The sequence below is a fragment of the Thalia democratica genome, chromosome 6, assembly GCF_965202585.1.
Source record: "Thalia democratica chromosome 6, ktThaDemo2.hap1.1, whole genome shotgun sequence".
NCBI classification, from domain to species: Eukaryota; Metazoa; Chordata; class Thaliacea; order Salpida; family Salpidae; genus Thalia; species Thalia democratica.
The window spans coordinates 28,974,602-28,991,248 of NC_139170.1; positions in this window are offsets into that span (position 1 = coordinate 28,974,602).

A 16,647-nucleotide genomic window follows, 5' to 3' on the forward strand; every position below is an offset into this window, starting at 1 on the left:
AAAATATAAAATTAATTTTGAAGAAAAACGTTGCAAAGTGAAAAAATGCAAAAAAAAAAAACATTAATTTTTTAAAGGGGCCCCACCATAGAAGCCAAATGTAGCTGAAACGCGGAAAATTAGTTAAAAAATGAGCTATTTTCCACAATAGCTGTTAGCTTAGCATAAACCTCTTTTAACCTAAATTTTGACTTTTGTAGCAGAACGGCCTTGAGGGGCGTCACGTAAACGTAAAGGGGAATCTCGTTGTACTAAACATTTTGAAAAATAATTTATCAAAGTTTATAAACTGTAGTAACAATGCTTGTAACTACAAGTTGTAAGGCTTAAAATAATAAATTTAAACTGTGACAAGTTAAAACATTATAAAAGGTTTTAAAAGAACACTGCTCTTCAAATAAATTAAATTTGGAAATATTTAAAAAATGCTCATGCTCATAACTTTTATAAAAAAATCATCAGTATTAAAAAGTATATTCATTATATTCAGTAAATTTCAGTTAGTTATATATATTTTTCATTATTTTAGGTAGAAAATTAATTATTTAAATGTTAATCTAAACTTATATAAACTTTTTTATATTGTTTAACGAAAATAAGACAAATAAGACTTTCAGCAAAATATTAAGCTTAGTAAGTTGTCTATGAAACATTTCCAAATTCTTAATTACACTGATAATACAAATTTTTAAATTGACAAAGTGTTCAATTTAATGTTAAGAAGCAAAATAGAGGGTGAAGTAAATCTGATGGTTGTCTACCATAAAAAATTAAAATATCCTAGAAATAAAAAATAAATTGTAATTAAAGTCTTAAAATACTTAAAGATTTTTATCAAAAAGTTTTCTTTTTAGTTTAATTTTTGTAATCTATTTTATATATTTGAATGTTATAATGAATTTTTAAATGACTTGATTAAGTTTCAAATTACTATTTATTCAAACATCAGTTTATCACTTTTTCAAAAACAAAAATAAAGTTTAATTTTTTTTTTTTTTTTTAATTGCTTCTTTGACTTAATTTTTGCACATTTTTGCTGGTCACTATTTACTCAAAAAAAAACAACAGATTGAGTATTAATGAAATGGGTAAATAAGATTTCTTGAAACAACCTATCTGCAAAATTTAATTTAATAATGCCACGCATTTTTAAGTCTAGGACTGTTTGTATAGTAGCCATATACAAAGTAGCCTACAAATGTGCATAACTGTGTTAACCATTAAAATAATAAAATTGGTTAACATGTGTTATTAAGTTAGTCCAGTTTTATAAGCTAACTCTTATTAAAAATATCTTTAAAGACTCTCCTTTTGTAACAACTAAATATTTTAACTGTATACTTATTAATTATTCAAGAGTTAGCTAAGACTAGTAAAAAACATTTTAAGTATTATTTTAGAACTTAACAGTTATATAATGTTTTCTTTTTAATTTTTAACACTTTATTTACTCTATTTAGCTCTTCTTTGATTTCTTAAATAAGTTCTTCTGTTATTTGATAAATGTTTTTGTTTCAATTTTGGTTTTGATAAATCATGTTTTTCAAGAATTCTAGAAGTTATGATTTTATAGCTTAAGTTTAGAAGTGTACAAATTTTTCTAAAAACAGCTGTGTTTAAATCAAAATCTAAACAATGTCTTTTATTCACTAAAAAAATTAACAAAGTATTATGTAAAATAATCCTAAAAAATTTAAAAATAAGTTTTGTGTAATAAGTATATTAAAATGGTAGTTAAATAATTGATCTTAATCATCTAATTGTTACAAAAAGGAATCATTAAGAACAGTTTTAATAAAATATTCATTAAAAAAATTTGATGGATTTGCTTCATTAAAAAAATTTTCTTCTCACATTTCCCATATCCTACAATATATGAGCAAAAAATAAAATTATGTCTTTTAAAGCATTCAAATAGTCAATGAAAATGTACATTAATTTTTGTGGTGGACTTTAGATAAAATGATTGTGCTAAAAACTAATGTTTCAGTTTTAAAATTTGTTTGTATCATGTAGAAATTTCACATCAGTAGATTAGTTTTTTTATAGTATCATCCATAAAGTCTATAGTAAGATTTTTTATACTACCAAAAACAGTTTCAATTAACTTTTAAGATATATTCAGTTTAAAAAAGTTTCAGATACATACTGTGTGTGGCACTCTTAGGCTAGTATGAACTTTTTTTTGAAATCTCATGCTAGTGTTGATTTTTAAGTATCTCATACCAGTTTTTATTTCTTACAATTATTGATTTTTAAAGTTCTTTTGTAATTATTTAGGTATCTTTTTGTATTTAAACTTAACTAGTATTATTTTTATTCGAAAATTTGCTAACCAAAACGTTCTGTTTCTATTTTATTATAAACTCTAACTAGTCTCAGGTAACACAGGCTGACTATTTTGCCTCAAAGATAGGCAATTCTGATTATTATTAACTCAGCTTAATTATAACTACTTCAACTTAGTAGTTAGAATAGTTAAAAGCAAAGTATACATTTGTAAGTTGTTTAAAAAGTAGGAAAAACATCTATCTAACTAACTAATGAATTTTTATTAAGTATTAAGTAAAAAAAAATATTTAATATTTATTTTAATATCTTATTACTAACAAAACAATGTTTTACTCCTATATTTGCATATAGGAGATCCTCAGTTGTTGTCAACAAATCTGAAAAAAAATTGAACAAATAAATGGAAGTAAAATAAAATTAAAAACAAAATATAGAAATAGGCATTTAAGTCAAGAACTTTAAATTGATTAATTTAAAAAAAGTAACAATATTAATAAAAAATATGTACAATTATGATTCCCAAGATTTATTTAATCCAAAATACTAAAAAAATATTATTTGTTATTTTATGATAGTTAACTTTATAACAGCCTATTTAATATAAAGCACTAAAACATTTATTTGTCACAGCTGGTTAAAAATGATAACAGTCGAAATGGAAGCACCTACTAGGAAGAATAAACAAAAATACACTTCTAAATGGAAATCTGTTCCTGAGTTTAAAGGTAAAGTAGTTGATTATTGCTTTACATAAATAAGACTTATCTATTAAATACAGAATATGATTTTACTAATAGACTGGATTATGCCTGATGTTTCTAGTTCATACCACGTAAGATGTAGATATTGTAAGAAGAGATTACAAGCGAAATGCTCAATTCTTAAATACCATGCTAATACTAGCCAACATTTGAAAAAAGTTAATTTTAATTAATCATCCTACCAAAAATTTTGAATAACAATTAAAAACATGTTAAGGGCTGAGGGATGTAGATCACCATTTTTACAATTTAGTCTTATAATATTGAATTTTAAGTACTACAAGTTACAAGTTGCTTTTTACAAATTAAAAAAAATCAAATTACTTTTTGAGATATAGCAGGTCAAATTGGACGACAACAATAGGTTCCTTTTGGGAGGGGAAAACTAAAACAGCAAAAAAAGACTACTTCACTAAAAATCCATCTTCTTCTACGTTTTTGAGATAAATGCCACAAACTTACAGAATATGCTCCTTGCAATTTATAAAAAATAGTGTAGGAAGAGAATTTAAACAAATAAAAATAAATAATTTGTGACAAAAAAACAAAAAAAAACTGTTTTTTTTTTTGTTTATTTTTTTATAATTTTATTTTTTTAATTTTAAAAACATTCTTTCTGAAAAAGTTTTAAAGTTTTTTAAACAACATATCCTGAAAGTTTGAGGTATTTATCTCAAAAAACGTAAAAGAATATAGATTTTTAGTGAAATAGTCTATTTTTGCTATTTTAGTTTGCCCCTCCCAAAAGGAACCTATTGTTGCCTCCCACTTTGACCTGATATATCTCAAAAATTGTTTTTTATTATTAAAATCAGTAAAAATCATCTTGTAGCTTAAAAACTCAATAAAATAAGATCAAAATGTGAAAAAGTGTTTAACTCCCCTATGCCCTTAATACTTTTATTACAATTTTGTTAGTACTGCTTGGTTTTAAAAATAACTAAGTTAATTTTCCTTCTGATCTACTATTAGCATGCAGTTTTTTATAGATATTCATGATTAAAACTTCAGTAACAGGTTTATTCATTATTTTTTTCATAAATGGACTAGACTATGCATGCTTGTTTTCTAAAATATTATCATTTTGTATAAACTTTACCTGAACACAGTAAGCTGAAAGCGGATTAAAGCGGCCATTGGTTGTAATAAAATAATTTTGCTAAAAAAAAAAATTGTACAAAGTGTTAAACATAGTTTGATTTCTTTGTTTTAAAATTGGTTTTGTTGTTTTTCTGCTTTAAGTATTTATGAAGTTATGTAAGTTTAAATCCAACTATTTTTTGACTATACAGTTTGAAAACTACTCCGAATTCTTCATAGTTTTGACAAATTTTTTTTGCAGAATGTTAGAGAAAAATTTCTGTAAGACTAATTTAGAGAAACTTTTTTAGTATTTTCTTAAACTTTGTTGAAATAGTATTGGTAAACACAATAAGTTATTTAAAAACTTAAAATTTTTAACTTAATTTTTTTTATTTGATATTTTTTCAAGAAAAAAGTGCAAATAGGCATCAGGATGTTGCTTGTATAAACCTAAAATTAGTTAGTTTCCTAATGATAATTTATTTTGTAAAATTGTATATAGAATTTTTATCATATTTGCTAAAACATAAAAATGAAGATATTTTAGCACCAAGCAGTTGAAATACTTATTCTCTTTTAGAAATACTTTGTAATTACTATAAATACATCAATGAAATTTTCAAAAGATTATAAGTTTTAAATTGAGAAAATATACACTTTTTTTCAACTTTTCAAAGAATTCTGACATTTTTTAACACTAAACCAAAGAAAAACATAAAACAACATTTTTTAAAAAACCTAAAAAAAGTTTTTATATAAAAGCTTCTAAGGTATTTTTTAGCAGTTGATGTTGGCCTTAATTTTGAAATAAATTTTAGGTTTTTTCAACTTATTTTTCTCTATTTAAAAAGTAAAAATTTGCTACATTTAAGCTTACATAATTTAATTTAGTTAACTGGCCACTAGTGAGATATTTATATAACAATACTTTTATAATTTTTTTTACTGAGAGATTGTTTCTTCCAAAGTATGTTAAAGTCCACAGTTTTCATTTAATAAAAATGTTTAATATTGAAGAATAATATACTACACGTACATGTTTTGCATATGAAAGCAATTTAAATCTAACTAAATTCTATTCGAACATTTTATAAACATTAAAAGTATTATCAGTAAACATCCAATTATTTCTAGTAATCTATTAAGTTTGATAAAATGTATTTTGTATTTGTATCAAAGTTGTTTTTTTATTTTTATTTAACTTTTTTATTGAAATATTTGTACAAATTGATTAATTTTTAATGTTTTATACTTGAATAAATTTTATAGCTTTCTATTTTTAATGATATTTTTTGTTTAGTATTAATGTGTTTATTCTAGTTCAACCTATTTAAAAAAAAACTTGTTGACTTAACAGGAATTCATATCACTTGAAGCACATTTTAGTAAAGCCAATCGCAAAAAGTTGGTTAAGATTTCGAAAGACTGTTCCAATTTGATAGTTGTTCCAGGAGCACTCATCTCTTTAAGTTAGTTTTTTTTTAATATTTCATTTATTCTAAATAACTCATCAGTGTTTGTAATTTATCTATTTATTTATTTTTAGACCATCTTCCCTAATTAAAAAGATACTTTGGTCTTTAAGTTAGTTAAAAAAAAAAGTTTTTTACCTTTCAAATTTTTTTTTTCAATTTAATAAAAGTATGATTCCAATTTTTCCACTTCATAATACTTATATGTTTTTCTAACTCTTCGTTTTAAAATGTATAATAATATTATATTTAACTACAATGGATTTTCAAATATTAAAAAATTTTTTTTTTGAGTGATAAACAAGTTTTTGAAATTCTAATTTCTGTAAAAAGTTTCAAATACAAACATATGTAAAACAAAGCTTTTGTAGTAATATTTTAAAGTTTTAACTAATTTACACAACCTTTTATATGTTCTTAACAAATAATAAGCAAAAAACCTTGAATTTGTTTTATTTTTTTTTTGCAATTAAGAAAAACATAAAATATATCAATTAAACTTAGATATAAATTTACTAAAATGCAAAAAAAAATCAACAAATTTTAAAAATTTTGTATAAAAATTTTTATTTTTATTAGAATGCTAATCCAAGTTTAAGTAAACATTAGAGATTGAAAATACTCAAAATGCTTTATTTTCTGTTATAATTTGCTCTTGTTTTGTGGCATGTAATACAACTTTCTGATCAAAAGAACTGTAATTTTTATTTTTAGTTTACTTTAATATTACTTCATGAATACTGTATCGGTTGAATTGAAGTTTAATAGATGCTAAAGAATTTTGAAAAAATGTATAGCTTGATCTTACTTTGTAGATTTTTAACTATATTATATGTTGTTTATTTAAATTTTTTAACTAATTTTTAAATATAGCTGTTTAAAGTTAAGAGCACATTTAATTTTAAAAATATTTAGTGTTAAAAAAATACAATGATAGACAATAAAATGATTTAGATAATTGTTTGAACTAAAAGAAAAATAATTAAATTGGTTTTATATATGTTTTGTAATGAATTTTTGTTATATACTAAGTATTTCATTTCCTAATTGTTTGCAATTTTAATTCATTGAAAATAACATACTTCACTCCTAGGGTAAGTTGAAGTAATTTGTTCTGAATGTTTTTTCAGGTAAACTTTAAAAAAATATTTTATTTTAACCTTTTTTATTTTTAATTAGTTCAGTGCATATTTATTATTTTATTATCAACAGTTTTATGTAACAAATTTTGCACTTAATTAAATTTAGTTGTGTTCTAATAGTTTCAAAATAACTTAAGTAATTATAAAAACTACTTCTTTTTTAATTAAAGTGTGTTCAAAAAAAATATTTTTTTGTATCATTAGATCTTTTAAATTTATTTAGTTTTCAACAAAAAAATAAATTTTTGGTTATTATTTATAGTCATGTTTATTAAAAGATCAAACATTTTAAAAATTATATACTGTAGCAGTTAACTTTTTAAAGTGATGTATGTTAAAAGATTGATAGTTTCAATAAAAAATTCCTCCTTGTATGGTTTTTTTTACATTTTGCTGTTATTTTTTAGACAGAAAAATTAATTAAGTGGCTTAAAAATAAAAAACAGTTACTGTTTAAAGCAATTTGTTTTAATTGCTTTGGAGTTTCTTTATGTTTTAAGCCAACTTTACAATCTACAATGTTATTACTGATGTTTTTTCTACTTATTTTTTATTAGTTACTAGTTTATTTAGTTTTAGTCTATTTAAACTATTTTTACATTAAATGTAAAATTTTACTAACTTAGTATACAAACTTTTTTTAAAATTTTAGAAATAGTAAACAGTTTTTTATTCAGTGTTTCAACTTATGAATTGTTGGTTTTGTTAAAACTTATTTGTCTTGTTGATTTCTGATTTACTAGTTTTTTAGAAATGCTTAAAGAAATCAGTTGTATAAACCAAGCTTATGTAACATTTTAAAATATTTTTAAATTCATATTGTTTTTTTATTAAACCTCTATTTTCATTCAGATGTTTAAAATAATTGAATGTTTAAAACTAAGTTAAATTTTTACCTCGTACCTTGGAAGTTTTGTTTTTAATAGAATATTTTGATAATTAGTAGTTTTGATCTTAAAATGCTTTTTAAGCTGTATCTTTCTATATTTTCTTCATACTAAATTTAAAGTTATTCATAATTTTTTTATTATAAAAGCTTTTATACAAATGAAATTTTGAAACTACAAATGTAAGCTCTACTTTTTATGTGAAAACTACCTTTTAGAAAAAATAGTGTAGAAAATTTTTTAAATCTATTTGATTAGTCTTTTTAATTTCACAGTAGATTATTTAATGTTTTTGACCTTTTTCTTATTAATTTTTCAAATAAATACCTAAAATAATGACATAAAACATTTAGTTATGAAGCTTAAATAGTATTACCTATTATTTTTATGGTTTAGTTTTAAGGAGTACCCATAGAAGCAATTTAATTCTAATAGCTTTAATCCATTTGTTTTTCATTATTATGATGAACAAAAAAGATTAAAAGATCAGCTTAAAATTTAAAATAAATTCTTCTAGGTGTTTTATATTGTAAAATAAGTTTTACTGTTTATAAGATGTGATTTTTAGTTATGTAAATAGTTTTGCAGGATTTTAGACAGTGAACTATTACAATTTCTGCAATTAATATTTCTGCAATTACTTTGATTTGTTTTTATTATTTGTTTTTTTTATATGTTAACTATGATAAAGCTTTAGTTTTTAATATATTTTTTTAGCTAGTTTATTGCAAATTTTTTCAACAAGTTACTTAATATATTTCAAGTATTGGAAAAAATACTTAAATTAGCTACAAAAATTAAACTAGCTACTTTAAGCTAATGAATTTTTTACATCTAAAAGTTTTCTGTATCTAAAGGTAAATGTACTGAATTTGTATACGTTCAATTATTAGAAAAGATATCTTTTTTTTTTAAGTTTATCCAAAAATTTTGTTCACTGTAGGAATATATACAAACTAAATAAATAAAGATTTTTTTGTTAATAAAATTTATTATAAAACTGATAAATAACCTTTTCATTAAGTACACTTGCTAAATTTCACTTTGTATTCAAAATAAAAGTCTAAAACTATATAAAATTACAGTTCGATAATAAATTAATGTATTTTTTAAAATACTCTACTAATAATAAGAAAAAAAAGCTTTTATCCACTATTATCGTTAAAATTTAAACCAAAATTTATTACAAAAAGGTTACATATTTTGAAGTTACTGTAAATTATAAAAAAATCCTAAACATTAAGTACCATTTCATTTACATATTTTTAAAAGAATCGTTTCTTTATAAAAATATAAAAACAATCTTATAATTTGCTTTTTTTCAAAAAAAAGTGTTTATTACTGCTATTTTGAGACTGAATTTACAGAAATATATAATTAAAGTTCTTAATCAAGAAATGATTTCTTTGATTAGAACATTTAGTACATTTAAAAATTTTTTGTTTTGTTTTTCTTTAACTTTATAATGTTTTTATACATTTATTTAAATAAATTAGAAAAAAAAACTCATTAATAATAATATTTTGAAGCAAATATTAAACTTAAATTCACTTAACTTAAAATTGAAAAAGTTACATACTAAGCAATTTTTTTTAATTCTAAATCCAAAATTAAACAGCAGTGCGAACTCAATATTTGCAAATTTAACCGACTGTGCGAACTCAAAAAACTCGAACCTAACTTATAGACTTCTGCATTTGAAAATAATTTTAAGTATGAGCAAAAAACTGTAAGCAACTTTTAAATACCGGAATTTGTACTTTTAGTTTGCAAGAATTATTCTTTTAGTATTTTAGTCTAAAGAAGTTAATTTCAGTAAACTGAAAGTTAATAAGAATAACACTATAGTATAGTGTTTTATTTGAAGACTAATTCATTTACTGAAATTCAAAGAAAGTCAAACTTAGCTCTTGGGCGATACTTAACGGTTAAAAATTTATATATGTCAACTTTTCTATAGAAGTTGAATGAGGGCAAAAATAGCAGAAAAATTCTGGCAACTATGGGCCCCACTACAAAAGTAAAACCCCTATTCGATTAAAATGATTATGAAAAGTTAAGCAAAAGAACGTTATTTAGAAATAAAAAAAAGTTTCAAGTAAGCATTAAAGAAATTAAAAATAGTTGGTTTTAAAGTTTGGTTAGAAAAAAAAATTACTAAAAAGCTATTTCAGCCAAGTTAACGCTCGTTTATAATACTTATACCACCCAAAAATTTAAGAAACGAGTCCGACAATAACTAAACATAAGCATATATGTTTGCAAAAATTTATAAAAAGTTGGTTGCAAAAATGGAAAACTTGAATTTTTTTTTTATCTTAATGGATGTTTATATATAAGTTTTAAATGAAAAAAAAGTGGTTTATACACATGAATCGGTGCACACGTTATTTAATATAACTAGAAGGACCTTTTTCCAATTTTTTATGAAATAAAAAATATTTATTTACTACCTGATCCAAATTTCTACAATATGCTTTTAAAATAGTAAATACATCGGTAAGGTACGCACAATCAGAGGTACGCATCCGCGTAAAGTACGCACCAATTTTAACATTTTTTTTAAAACAGTTCACGATTGTTTTAGGAAACTTATTTAAAGTTGAATATTTACAATTTTTTCAGGTGTTATCAGAATCGAAGACAAGCTTTTTAAAGCATAGATAGAATACTAAAACTTCTAGTGACATTTCAACTACGTTTGACATTTATCTATATCAAAACTTTACTGCACAAATTTTTTTTTTTCTTCGAAAACTTGTGTTTGACTAAAATTAAAAAAAAAACAAAATAATAGCTAAGTTTAAAATAAGTTTTGTTAAACCAAAGTTTAACCAGAACTAGTACTAGTACTAAAACTGTTTTAAATATAAAAAAAAATCTTTATCAGTAGAAAAAAAAAGTAACTATCTAAAAAAAATAAAACTTAAAAATTTTTAAAACTTAAATCGTATAAAAAAAATGTTATGTTTAAATTACAGATCTTTTTGTTTTTACTAAAAAAATAAAAAACTTAAACTATTTTACAAACTTTATTTATTAATTTTTATCAGAAAAAAACCTAGTAGTAGTGGTACAAGGTTTAACAAAACAATTATGTTACAAAAACTAATAAAAAAATTAAACACAAGTAAACTTTAAGTTAACACAGAATGAGTTTAGTTTTTACACAATTAAGGTTTTAGCAATTTAACCACTGAATCATAAAATGAGTAAAATCAAATAATAAATACAATAATTTATAGCATAAATTCTTTAGATTTTTTTTTCGTTTAGATGTTAACAATGTAAATCAAAGAAAATATCAGCGAAAATATCTAACAATGCCGAAGTCTAGATTTTTGTGAGCTGATAGACAAGCTCAAGTTAACATAGAGTAACGACTTTCAATCTTTAGACCAAGATTAAGCCAAATTAATACAGTATAATAGTAAGTTAGTTTATTAAATGTACAACTGTACTAAAAATGATTAAAAAGTGTAACAGTAAACGAGTAGAGAGTATGTTTAGTTTAAATAAAAAGGTTAATCTACTGTTAGGTAATGGTTTTAACTTAACTTCTAGATTAAATAAATGTTCTAAACCAGTAAAGAATAAGCTTAAACTTATTTAAGTGTACATCTATATCGAAACTCCAGTCGGAGCACACATACTTAACTGTAATAAAAGCAAACAAAATATATAACTATTTGGGCACGACTGTTTTTTACAAATCTTTTTTCATTTGCATGTTGTTAGAAAAGATTTTGTGTACACTTTGTTTACAACTTTCCATATAAATATAATACTCCAAATTTTTGTTTTACTTCGTTTCTTATTTCGTTTGTTTTATTTGTTGAAGACTAAATAATTTTTTTTTATTAATAATAAGTTGTAAAAATTCAAGGCATGTGGTGTACGACTTGATAACCAAATAATTTTTTTGTACACCAGGTATTTAGACCAAAATTTTAAAGCGTTTTATATCGTTTGATGAACAAAAATATAAAGCATTAGCTTTAGCTAATTTTTCTTTATAGTATTAAAATAAAAAAACTAACAAACAATCGTAGAAAACCACTCTTTATTTTATTCTAAAACGAACCATTATTTTGTATCAGAAACTTAGCCTCAATAATACTTTAACCTATTTGGTTTGAAAACAGCATCTACAGGAATGGCCTCCCGCACTTAATTCGCAATTTGACTAAAGAACAAACTATAAACGAAAGCTGAATATAAGCTTATTACTTTTAATTCACTGAAACATTAGTCTTATTCTTCTTTTTCGTACAGGAATGACTTCCCACACTTAATTAACAAATGGAGTAACTTGTTTATTTTTTTTGCGTTTAAAAAAAAACAAATATCTTACTACTTTTTGTTTGATTTTCATTATTACGACCACTTATGTGGTCCTTCAGGTCTCGACAAGACCTTTCTACAATTTGGGTATGAACCCAACGGTTAAAAGGATTTGACAATTAATATGATTCACTTTATACTGGCAATAATTAATCGACATTTCTATTAGAAGTTTAGTTAAACTTTGGTTAATTAAAACTTAATTATTTTTTGTTGTTATTTAGTTTTAGTCAAACAATTTACATATAAAGAATAACTTTTATTTTTGTGACGACAAAGTTTTGATATAGTTAAAATGTCAAACGTAGTTAAAATATCACGAGAAGTTGCAGTATTCTACCTATGCTTTAAAGAACTTGTCTTTGTCTCTGATAACACCGGTAAATAATTATATAAATTTAGTTTTAAGTAAGTTTCCTCAAAACAATATTGAACTGTTAAAATTAAAAAAAAGTTAGTGCGTGCCTCTTAAAGTGCGTACCTTAGCGATGTATTTGCTATTTTAAAACCAAATTGTAGAATTGTGGACCTGGTAGTAAACATATATTGAATATCATAAAAAATTAGATAAGTTCCTGCAGTTAAAGTTGAGTACTGTGTGCCCATTCGTGTGTATAACCAAAAAGTGTGATGTAGTAGTGATGAGTAGGGAATACAGAGCATTTTTTGGTCATATTGTAAAATTCACATTGGGAAATATTATTCGGGTGTGTTTTGGCTTTATTTAGATAAATCTGAAAAAAAATTGCTGCATAAAAAACAAATTTCGGTTATACGCACGAATCGGGGAACACGATGTTCAACAATATTTGAAGGAACTTTTTTCTATTTTTTTAATGATATTCAATATATATTTACTACCAAGTCCAAATTTGTTCAATCTGTTTTTTAAAAAGTAAAGACATCGGTAAGGTACGCACTTTGAGAGGTACGCACCCGAGTAAAGTACGCACTAGTTTTTTAAATTTTATTTTGTTCAAAATGTTCATAAACTTTTTACAGGTGTTATCAGAGACGAAGACAAGCTTTTTAAAGAAAAGAAAGAAAACTGTAACTACTAAAGACGTTTCAACTACGTTTGACATTTTTACTATAGCAACTACGTTTCTTTTTCGTCTACTTGGTTTGCTGAAAATTAAATTTTAATTAAAATAGCAAACATATTTTATTAGATTGTTCTTATACAATTAAGGTTTAAAAAGTATTAAAACAGTTTAAAGACAAGTTAGTTCTAGAATATTTGAACACTTTGTCAAAAACTGAAATTTCGAAATAATTTCTATAAATATGATTATTTACCAAAAGCTTAGTTATAAAAGGCCGTTTCATAGCAATTCAGAAGCAACTGCTACGCTCGTTTTATTTTTAGTATATAAGAGACAAAAGTAAAACATTGATTTCAAAAAAAGTTGAAACAATATTAAAAACATTTATTTATCTAACAATTAATTTTGCTTAACTTGTTTCATTATCTCTACAAGTTTGTGCACGCATAAAATTTATTGTTTATATAAAATTAACCAGATATTTCATATAAATAAAGCGTTGTAATATTGCTATAATATATTCAAAATCTATTGCACGCACTATGTATGTGCTTGATAAAACAATAAATCTTTTAATACATTTTTCTTTATTTTATTAAATATCTGAATATAATTACTTTTTTCTTTATTCAACAATAATATAAAGTAAGATCAAACCTTTTGGTTATCTAGTCATACACAACATGCTTATACAACCTACTACGATTTAATAAAATAAGTTTTTTTTTGTATTTTAAAGAAATAACAAAACCAAAAAAGTAAGTAAGTAAAAAAAACTCTGAATAGTATATTTACTTAGAAAATTGTAAACAAATGTAAATTTAAACTTTTCTAACAATTTTAAAATCAAAAAAAGAGTTAAAAAAAATAGCCGTTCCAAAATAGTTGTATATATTGTCTGATTAAAATTAAGTATGTGTGCTCCGACTGGAGTTTTGGTACAAATGTACAGTTAACTAAGCTAAACTTATTCTTACTGGTTTAAGAAATATATTTAAATTATCATTTAAGTTAATATCATTACCTATAAGTAGATTAACCTGTTTATTTCAATTATATATATTCTATACTCGTTTACTTTTACGCTTTTTAATCATTTTAATTTTAATCAAAAATTTTAATCAAAAAAATAAGTTATTTATATAGAGCATTAATTTGGCTTACTCGTGGTTGAAAGATTAAAACAGCATAATTAAAACTTTATGTTAAGTTGAACTGGTCTCTCAGCGTACAAAAATCCAGATTTTGGCATTGTAAAATACTTTTCGTTGAAATTTTTTGATTTAAATCGTAACATTTAAAAGAATAGATCAAACATAGTTCTAAACAATTTATGCTATATATTGTTTTCACTTTTTTTACGATTCAGTGGTTAAAATTGTAAAACCTTAAATGTGTAAAAATTAAAAAAAATAGTTAAACTCATTGTGTGTTAATTTAAAGTATACTTTTGTTAAATAAGCTTGTGTTTAATTATTAGATTAGTTTTTGTATTATAATTGTTTACTTAAATCTTGTACCGCTATGACTGGTTTTTTTCATGATAAAAATTGATTAATCAAATTTGAAAGTTAAATACAAGTTATTTATTAATTAAAAAAAGGTCTGTAGTTTAAAGTTAAAAAGTTATTATATTTAAATTAATGTTAGATTTTCTTTTCTTTGAAATAATTGCATTCTTACTTTTATATACTGATAAATATAATTCATTTTTATTTAAAACATTTCTTGTACAAGTTTAATTAAATTTTGGTTTAACAAAACTTAATTTAAATCTAAATATTATTTTTGTTCAGTTTTAGTCAAAAACTTTTTTCATAAAAATAATTGTTTTTATTTGTCAGACGATAAAGTTTTGCTATAGTAAAAATGTCAAACGTAGTTGAAACGTCTTTAGTAGTTACAGTTTTCTCTCTTTTCTTTAAAAAGCTTGTCTTCGTCTCTGATAACACCTGTAAAAAGTTTATGAACATTTTGAACAAAATAAAATTTAAAAAACTAGTGCGTACTTTACTCGGGTGCGTACCTCTCAAAGTGCGTACCTTACCGATGTCTTTACTTTTTAAAAAGTAGATTGAACAAATTTGGACCTGATAGTAAATATATATTGAATATCATTAAAAAAATAGAAAAAAGTTCCTTCAAATATTGTTGAACATCGTGTGCCCCGATTCGTGCGTATAACCCAAATTTCAACCTCCAAAAATCACCTATATTTGACTTAAACAGTATTAAAGTCACTTATTTATTTCCTAGACTTAATGTTTATAGCTTAAATAAAACCTTATAATCATAGGCATACATTTAAAGATATTTCAACTGCTTTTGATATACTATGACATCATATTTACACAAGATTGCAAATTTTGTTTGTAAAATTGTTCTTTTTTCTAATTAAAAAAGCAAATTCTTCTGCTGTTTTTACTTTTAGTTTCTTTGATTTTAATGTAAAATGTGTGGAGCCAGTTTACCAGAAATATATCACTAATCTAATGTCATTTCAATTGCATTTTGTTATAGATATAAAATACATTTTAAATCAATTTCAGTTATTAGATATTACCATTATTAAAAGCACCTGACTAAGAGTAAAAGAATTAGACAGAAAAATATGTGATTTTTTGGGCAACATTTTTTTTTGCAAATTTTTTTTAGATACTTTATAATTAAGCCAAAACACATCCAAATCATATTTCCTAATAAGTCCAGCAAACATCACCCAAGTTCTACCTACCCCTATGTAGATTTGAATTTTGGTGCAAGATGAGTTAGTTAAAAGTCTAACTAGATTTCATTAAGTTACTGTAAAATTTCAAAAGAAAATAAATAAAATCTTGTTGAATTCTTATATTAATTTTTGAAGAAAAAAAAGGTGAGTTTATTCAGTGACACATCTGTTAAGCTTTCTAAGTTTAGTTGTAATTTTAGATAGATATATAAAAATAAATAACTTTCTGCCCATACAAGTTCACAAGTTTTGCTTAATTATTACAAAATATCTACATTTATATAAATTTATAAAGAGTAATTATAGAACTCAATGTAAAGCTTTAAATTATAACTATCTTTTTTTTTATCACAGTTTTTGTACACTTTGATAAAATTCTTATTTACATTAATTTGAATTTATCTTAAATAATTTGATGGTAAGACATTTAACTTTAAAAGTTTATTAAATTGTATTTATTTTTATTTTTAATATATTTTTACTCTGTAGGGGTAGGTGGTACAGCACATTTTTTTGGTCATATTGTAAAATTAATATGAGGGTATATGATTTAGATGTGTTTTTGCTTCATTAAGAAGAATCTAAAAAAATATAAAAAGTAAAAAGTTGCTTCCCAAAAAACTAACTTCAACCTTAAAAATCACATATTTTTGACTGAAACAGTAATAAAATCACATATACTTGTCCTAGACTTATAATTAATTTATATCTTAAATGAAAGCTTATAATTGTAGGCATAAATTAAAGACATTTCAACTGCTTTTGATGTATTATGACGTCATTATTACACAAATTATGCATATTTTGTCTACAAAAACCTACTTTTTTTCTAGTATAAATCAGGGGCGTGTCTAGACTTTTTAAAAGGGGGTTCACAATATTTTTTGTTCTT